This window comes from Centruroides sculpturatus, unplaced genomic scaffold (assembly GCF_000671375.1).
Source record: "Centruroides sculpturatus isolate CEXI.00-Female unplaced genomic scaffold, Cexi_2.0 scaffold2423, whole genome shotgun sequence".
Taxonomy (NCBI): domain Eukaryota; kingdom Metazoa; phylum Arthropoda; class Arachnida; order Scorpiones; family Buthidae; genus Centruroides; species Centruroides sculpturatus.
Window position 1 is genome coordinate 28394 of NW_019386584.1, and position 8974 is coordinate 37367.

The 8974-nt window shown below is 29.6% G+C and overlaps 1 long non-coding RNA gene across 1 annotated transcript; it reads left to right on the forward strand.

The window, feature by feature from the left end:
• Positions 1 to 2238: 2238 nt before the first annotated feature.
• Positions 2239 to 3391, forward strand: LOC111615354. The gene is made up of 3 exons (XR_002755064.1): positions 2239 to 2364; positions 2433 to 2521; positions 3342 to 3391. It is a non-coding gene; the product is annotated as an uncharacterized LOC111615354 (long non-coding RNA).
• Positions 3392 to 8974: the final 5583 nt, after the last annotated feature.

The following is an 8974-nucleotide window of genomic DNA, read 5'->3' on the forward strand; positions in this document are numbered from 1 at the left end:
GGATGAGGGTTTTTCACTTCTACTTCTCTACTTATTACTTCTTTTTACAAGTCAGCTCAACACTTTTTCAGCAATCATTTTCTGGGGTGGGCCGTACCCACCCAGGCCCCTCCCAGGCGACACCCATCATTCGGACCTAAATGTCAATCAAAAAACCAACTGTACTGTATAATAAACAGGTACAGCCTTCTCGCTGAAATTGTATTTTTTAATGTAGTATAGGACCTACAAACACTTGTCTTTTTCTTTTACCCGCGACCCCGTGTAAGGCTTCGCGACCCCCTGGGGGTCGCGACCCACAGGTTGAAAAACACTGATATAGATAATACGATAGATATATTTTACAGTAAAGTTTAAGTAGGATAAAGGAGAAATATAACTAATGCTCCACGTCTCAAATTTACAATAGCACAATTTAAAAAGAATTCCATGTACTGTACAACATTTAAAGGAAAATGGAGTTCATTTTCCTTTAAATGAACTCCATTTTCCAGTACAGTCCAACATTTAAAGTAAAATGAACTCCATTTTCCTTTAAATGTTGTACTGTACATGGAATTCTTTTTAAATTGTGCTATTGTAAATTTGAGACGTGGAGCATTTGTTATATTTCTCCTTTATCCTATTTAAACTTTACTATAAAATATACACGAATGCTTGATGGGACGTACTTTTTATCGGCAGACGTAAATTGTTATTATATGCTGGATTGATTTTACTAAAGATTTATTGAGTATTTTATAATAATACGGGTATTTTATTCAGGTATGTTAAACTTAACAGTGAGAATTAGGTAATTAGTGTTAGTAAATGTGTTGAAGAGAAAACATATATATTCATATATTATATATTAAACACATATCGCCATCCACGACGCAATGCTGTGACATTGCATGCGATGAAACGTGCAACACTGAGTTTGAAATAATTTTTAAGTATGATTAGTGACAGTTTTTTCACCAAACAATACAGCCAGATTTCATTATTAAAAAAATCATTTTCTTCAATATGAACTTTGTTAATTTTTATATATATAAAAGGTTTACCATAGCAAAAATGCTTAAATAAAAGTATAAAGCCATACCAGTAAGTTTGAGAATCGAAAAGTAAAAAAATTCATAGATTAAAAAAGCAAAAGACGTTTTATCACTTCAAAAATTGAAAAATTAAAAATTTATATTTCTAAACATAACGTATAATCCAACAGATTTATTCGATATTTTCTGACACTTTACCGACGTTTCGAACTATTGTAAATATTATATTTAAAAAAAAACTGTTACGTGTATTACAGAGTTTTGTATAATTAACAGAGATAAATATTCTTCGTTATCGTTCAGTATTTCTATTGTTTAGGAGGAAAATATAAATCATGACATTTACTGTGATTTTTATTCGTTTCTTACAGTTACATCCATTTTAACTGAATAATTTTAAATTATATTAGTGAAGAAAGTTATTGTTTCGAGAAACTTTCCTGCAAACCTTCAAACCCATTGTTTATCAAATACTTTCTTTAATAATGCGCGCAACCTATTTGTGAGGGACGAACAAACCCACAATATAGTGTTATTTTAAATTTGAATTATTAGAAACTTTAATCGATTAAATTCGAACGTTTTATCGAGTTAGGCTAAAAGCCATAAAATTTATTTCCCACGGAGTTTGTTCCTTGTTGAGTCGAATCAAGTTAGTCAGGGATGTGTCACCAGGAACTTTTGATGGAGAATCCATATTGGACGTGCGACCGTTNGCATAATATTACGGTGGGGCACAATTTAGGAAAACATGCTTTTAAAAAAGTAAAATAAAAACAAAATGAATAAGATTTTTTTTTGTTATACCAAGAGTTCGTACTCGCACATGCGCATTATAACAATGACACATGCAAATTTTCATTTATTTAATTGTTTTGGTATACACATAACGGGAAACAAAAGTTTTAATTGATATATAATATCGCTTAGAGGGTTACACAATTTAACGTGACTAGCCGCGGGTTAGCCAGGTCTGCTACAAACCATCAAACCCATTGTTTATCAAATACTTCCTGTAGTATTGCATGCAGCTTACTTGGCATTAAAAAATAATAATAATAGAAATTGTTTATAAATTTCAATTTAGTTTTTTTAATTTTGTTCAATTGTTTCCTAATTTCAATATATAAAAATATTTATTAGTATTTTCAGACTATTAATTCACAAATATTTTTGAATTTAATATTATTGAATACACTTAGAAAATAATTAGGTTTTTTGTTTTATTATTTTAAAAATAATATACACAATAATAATACATAAATAAGTATTTTTCCTATCAGGATCCGAAAATCGAGATCAAGTCATTAAGATTGCCTACTCGAAAGTAAGTAAAACCATTTTCTTAAAGTTCAAAATTAAACATCGAATTCATTTACTTTTCAAATTTGACAGTACTCGAAAAATCCAAATAGATCCTGTGACGAAATAATGAAATATTCGACTTGGAGAATCCGTTTTTTATACGAAACTGTGAAATTCAAGTAACGTATATTTATTTCGTATTTTATAAATAATTCCGAATTTAATATTTTTTTCCCCATCCTCTATTTGTCTTGTTCGTCCTGACAATTTTTTATATTTCGTAATTTGCTAAATAAAGTTTGAACTTATTTTGCTTATATTATTTAAAATGTCGAATATGCGAATATCATAATATAATCCTCACGTGCGAATAAGCAATGTTTTGTGCATGATTCTTTTTTCTGAATATTAATTATTGGCGTAATTTATCAAATTGATTAGAAAATTTCTTAAAGATCTGCGATTTTTGTCGATAAACGTGTGTATTATTAAAATAGATAAGAAATCGCTTTATTTATCTATTTTATATCATTTAGCAAAAATTATAAGTTATATAATTATCTTATTTGTATTGAAACGCATCCATTATCCTTGAAATTTTACTTTCTTAACAAAATAGCTTTTTTATTTCATGGTTAATTACTTAAATACATCGAAAAAAAATATTATTGTAATATTTTGATCTTAATATTTCTTAAAACAGTATTTTATGTGTACGCTTTATTTTCGAAACAAAATAAATTCTGAAGCAATTTTCTGACTGTTAAATTTCCTTTGTGGATTCTTATATTAAAACTAGCGAAATCAATTCTATTAAATTGTGGAGTTTGCTGGACAGATTCGTAAAGAGGAATACAGTCGTACTTCTATGAAATTTGGCGCTAGAATACTGAAACGTTCGAAGATAGAGTGGTTCGAAACACGAAGTAACACTAGACACATTAAATTTTGGGTGAGTAAAAAAATAATTTATAAATGTTAAACGATTGATTTTTTCAGATGTGAATATGCTCGACCAAACAAGACTCAATTGTTACAACAGTATCCCGGTATGCGTTATTCTACAGCTCAAGTATTGAATGGGGTAAGTAGAGACATTTTCACATTTAAAGAAAAAAACAGTAATAAATTCGTTAGGAAATAGCTAAAAATTGTCTTTTTTTGTAATAAAAATTCAGTAAGTAGATGTATTTCTTTATGGAATATTGAATTTTTTACATTTATGAACAATATACCATTTACAATTTAAAATAATATAATGTGCTGATCGAAAATGTTATTTAATTTACCTAAATTTGTCAATATTTTAAGTTTAGACGTATTATTTACATTTCGAACAATAATTTGGTCATTTCAATAGAGATAACTTTCATTTTCCACTGTTTTAAGAGGAAATGCAAATCTAAAGAGTAGAGACGATGCCAGTATAGAGAAGAGAACATCTCTCTCGTGTGTAATGACTTGATTTATTGCAGTTTTGATTTATTGGTAACGTACGATTTTGCAGATTACAAATAAGACAAAACTGCAAAATTATTATTCCTTAAAACGAAATGATATGAGTTGAATATTCACTACTGTAATCATTTCAATATAAACTTATTAAACATGGGAGTATAGATAAATATAATATTCACAATTTCTACAGGTTTCTGCTGTGTTTCACGACACTTCTACAACTCGGTTTTGCTCTAACTTCGTTCCAGAATTTGGGAAATTCTCCGTACAAAATTTCACACTTTTTAAGCGTAAACTCCGCTATTCGATATTTTTTCATTGAAGTATGCACGATGTCTCAAATTTGTCAACGGATTTTAGAATATTGAAATTTTCAATTTGTTTTGTTCCATTCGTCAGATTTACTATAAGGAAAACTAATAGGAAAACTAATAACCATGTCTTAACTTTTTATCAACCAGGTGTCATTGTTGTTTTCAGACTTTAGTCTTTATCACTGTGGCCGTGTGTTGTTTTTATAGACTAATCTTCGTATTTAGTAAAGTTTATTTAAACATTTTTTAGTAAATGTTATTAAACATTATAGCAATATGTAAGCAATCATTCGTAAAATTGACGAATAAAATACGGCGATATCCGAATACTCGAATACCTGTTCTGGAAACAAAAATCGCTCGGTACTGGAATGAATAGTTTTTAATAGATTACTAAATAAAAATAAGATATAAATTTTATATTTGTTCTAGCTGCTAGCATTTACCCGATAGAACAAATTTGCGATTAAAAACATATTTTCATTTTGTCATTCATAAAAATTTCTATGGTAAAAATAAAAAAACTCTGATGTTGGTGAGACTCTAATCAAGGTCAACAGAAAAGAGAAAAGGTCAGAAGACGATATTCGTAATAAGAAATTTCACAGGTTTAAATAAAATTAATGTTAACGCGTCATTCAGTACATTTAGTTGTAATTGTTAGTTAATTATCGTTTGGAATAAATTATCAATTGCTTTAATAAACACATTTCTATTGGTAACGAAAAAAATTGCATACTTTTGTAAACTTTTAGAATCTAACACCATGTTTTGCACTAGTCCTTCGTTTATGATAGCACAGATTCTCATAACACGTACTGTTTTGGAACTAACGTGTTATACGAGGGATACCTGTATTTCTATAGTTTAACTACTTTTCTATTGTTCTTCGTTACTTCCACAATTTCTACGTCACGCAAAAAGGTAGTATTTTTATTTTGAAAATAATTAAACGCCACCGCAAACGCTATAAAAATGGAATCCGAAGGAAAATAAAAACATTAATTTTAATATAAAATTGAGCAAATCCATCGAGGATAAAAACATGAGAAATAAAAACGATTATATTAGGATTGCTGGCCGCGCGTGCTTTGTGGTGGTATCCCATATTAGAAACAAACGGCCCTGAGTAATTACTGTAGTATTTCAAATGTATACATTAGTAATAGTTCGTTTTGAAGCTAATCCCTGTAAAAGATTTCAATAGCAAATATTGAAACATTTTCATTCTTTTCTAACTGCACTTAAAATCAACCAAACTTCAAAAAAACCTTTTAATATGCAATATTTTTATTAAATCTTCTAAGTTTTTCGGTCAGTTGATTGGCCTTTTTCAAGAAAAAAGAAAGATTCCGATTTTTACCGAAAGACACAAGGTAACAACTATTGTTATTTCTTTAACTGCCTTTTTTCTCACTAATATTTTTATATTACGCCCGTCTCCCTGCCTCTGAAACTATTCGATTCTCTAAATTTTATCACTTCTCCTGCCTGTTGGTCTTGTGTATTTGCCATGCTTTCATATTTAACGTATCGCTGTGTGCATATTTAACGTATTGTGTATTGTGCTGTGTACATATTTAACGTATTGTGTATGCCATGCATATTTAACGTATTGTGTATGCCATGCATATTTAACGTGTCGCTTGTCCTGACTCTTTTATATTACTTCTGTTCGTTTCCACTTCACTATCACCTTTATCGGGTCTGCTATAGCATAAGTCGCTAGTGCAGTGACTGGCTGCTCATTCCGTAAGTAACTTTTATACTCTGACTCTTTCTTTTAACGAACTCCCTGTGGCTCAAAGGTAATAAAGCTCTTTTTGCAGCCTTCCCCCTTGTAAGGATATTCTTCAAATTATAGGAATAAGGTTCTGGTCTGTAGCTTCCATTATCGTACATAGCATGTGATATACTGTTAGATTTTTTGTGAACTATCATTTTGTTTGTTGCTCCTCCTATTTCTTTGTAAATATTAGAGAATGCCATGTATTTCTTCACTGTGCGTTCTTCTATTCGTCCCTATTCATTAACTTCGTTACCGTCCTTTCTTTTGTTAATTATGGCCTTTACCGTATTCGGATTGACTCCGAATCGCCATGCTAGCTCTCGAAGTGATCTAATTCCTTAAGTCTGTCCTTGAACATTTTCATTCATTATTTCCTCCACTTTATTGTAGATATGATCTAGATTTGTTTATTTTTCGTTTAAGTATTACAGAATACTTAAGTAGTTAACAAATTAACTTTATTTGCTTACAATTATAATTGAATTAAAATAGTAAAGCTTGAAGAAGTACAAATATTTATAAACGGAAAAATATTTGGAATCGATGTTTAAGAAAATCAGATAATGTTGGAATATCGAGGTAAATAAATTCACGAATAGAGAAAATATTAAGAAGCCTGCATTAAAACAAATGCAATTAAATAAACTGCATATTTTTTAACAGATTGCAAGTAGATTAATTTATTTTTGCTCATTCGAGGAATGTCAATTTAACAGTTGTGTATCCAAAGATTAATAATTTCAAATGCATTACGCCACTTAAGAGTTTTTCCATTGACAAAAATATATTAATTAATGTATTAAACTTCATGCAAGTTCTATTGTAATTAAAAATTTAATCAGAAAAGTCAATATTTATTTTATTGTGTTAATACGATATTTGGACGTTTAAACAAAATTGTTTATTTCGGATTAAAAAATTTATTTTTTCTCTTCAATATTATTAAAAATATTCATCAAAATATTTCATTTTGTAAAATATATTTATTACTTATCTTCAGCTTCATTATATTTACGTAGTTCCTTTGGTTTTACATTTATAAAATAATTTTCTTTTTATATTATAAATAGGATGCTGATATTGCAAGTACACGCCAAAGTATTTCATTTCAATTGTTTACCAGAATTCAATTGTTTAGTAAAATTGATTTTTCTCCACCCGTTTACTCTCATTCAATTAAATTCGTTATTCAACTAAATCAGAAGAAACTGTCGTGGCTGGCAATAATTAATCCCTTCTCACTTTGGGTATGTATCGTACTTCTTTATCCCAGTGTTATTTGTTGTATTGTTTTTAGGAGTAAATAGACAAATCTCTCCTGCAGGTATGGCTAGCAATTTGCATAACCACGACAATTGCTGAAATATTGTTATACAAAATTATAAATTTCAGTTTTTCAGTAACTAGAAGAGAGAAAATATGGAATTATAAAAATTTATGTTGGTTTCTTTTCGCAACGTTCGTTAATCAAGGTATTTAATGTCCATAAAATAAATTGTAACAACCAATTAATATGATAAATAAAATGATTGTTGAAACGTTAACTAGATTTGTTTTTATTTTCTAGGAGTGAATTTAGCGTCAATTAAAAGAAATTCGTGTAGATTGTCTCTTGGCCTTTGGTTATTACCTGTCTTAATTTTGGTCTGGGGTTACGGTGGAATTTTGACGTCATTTATGACAACTCCACCCAAAGATGTCGTACCGAGAACATTTGAGGAGTTGGCATCCGCTGTTGATAAAGGAGATTTTTCGTGTATAGCACGCAATGATCCCACGTTAAAACATTTTCTTAACGTAGGTATTGTTTAAGAATTTTTTATAAATATGAAGTAGACGTTAACTTTGTAGAGTATTGGGCTTTCCATAAATACGTGGTATTCTTCAAATGTTAACTTTATAACAGTCAACACTTTATTATAATTTAGAATTATATAAACGTTGTATATAAACCACAACTATACCCAGCAGAAAATAATTAAATATGTAATCAACACCTTATCACTTGCTGAGAGATTTTTTATTAAAACAAACGTTTTCGATCCATTCAATGGATCGAAACATTAGAACCTTTTGTAATATAATATTTGTGTTCTTTTGATCCTTATACCTAGGATTTTAGTAGTAACCCCTACATATTCTTTTTTATTCCTAATAAAAAGAGCTCCGAATTTGTACAAAATACTTAGAAACGATAAAGGAGTTGTTAAAAAAGAAGATAAGGCGGGTATGTATAAGATTCCCTACGAGAACCAGCTATTAGGAATTAAAAAAAACAATATGTAGGGGTTACTACTAGAAACCTAGGTATAAGGATCAAAGAACACAGATATGATATTAGAAAAGGTTCTAATGGGACAGTATTGGCCCAGATGGCGCAGGCAGAAGGTTCATTGATACGATGGGATAAAGCGGAAATCCTGAAACAGATACACTTTCCGACTTTGGCAAGAACAGCTGAAAAGATAGAAATTTATAGAAGCAAGCTTAAAGAAAAATGCATTAACGCATGGGACGCGGAGGGTCTTCCTTCCGCTTGGAAGTTTGCAGTTGAAAGGTTACAAAAAGCGCATGAACTATAGTATGATATATAGGAAACTCTATTTAGTTAGGTAGGCGATATTAATATATATTTAGTATTGGTAANGTACGATGGGATAAAGCGGAAATCCTGAAACAGATACACTTTCCGACTTTGGCAAGAACAGCTGAAAAGATAGAAATTTATAGAAGCAAGCTTAAAGAAAAATGCATTAACGCATGGGACGCGGAGGGTCTTCCTTCCGCTTGGAAGTTTGCAGTTGAAAGGTTACAAAAAGCGCATGAACTATAGTATGATATATAGGAAACTCTATTTAGTTAGGTAGGCGATATTAATATATATTTAGTATTGGTAATATGTAATTAATTTTGTGCATATTTGTATTATTTGCAAATATTATTTATTTTTATGTTATCGGTTATTAGTATTTTTGAATATTTGAATAATGTTTATAATAGTTGTGTTCTATTTATGAAGTGTTCCATTTAACCTGATGATGATCCATTGAATGGATCGAAAACGTTTGTTT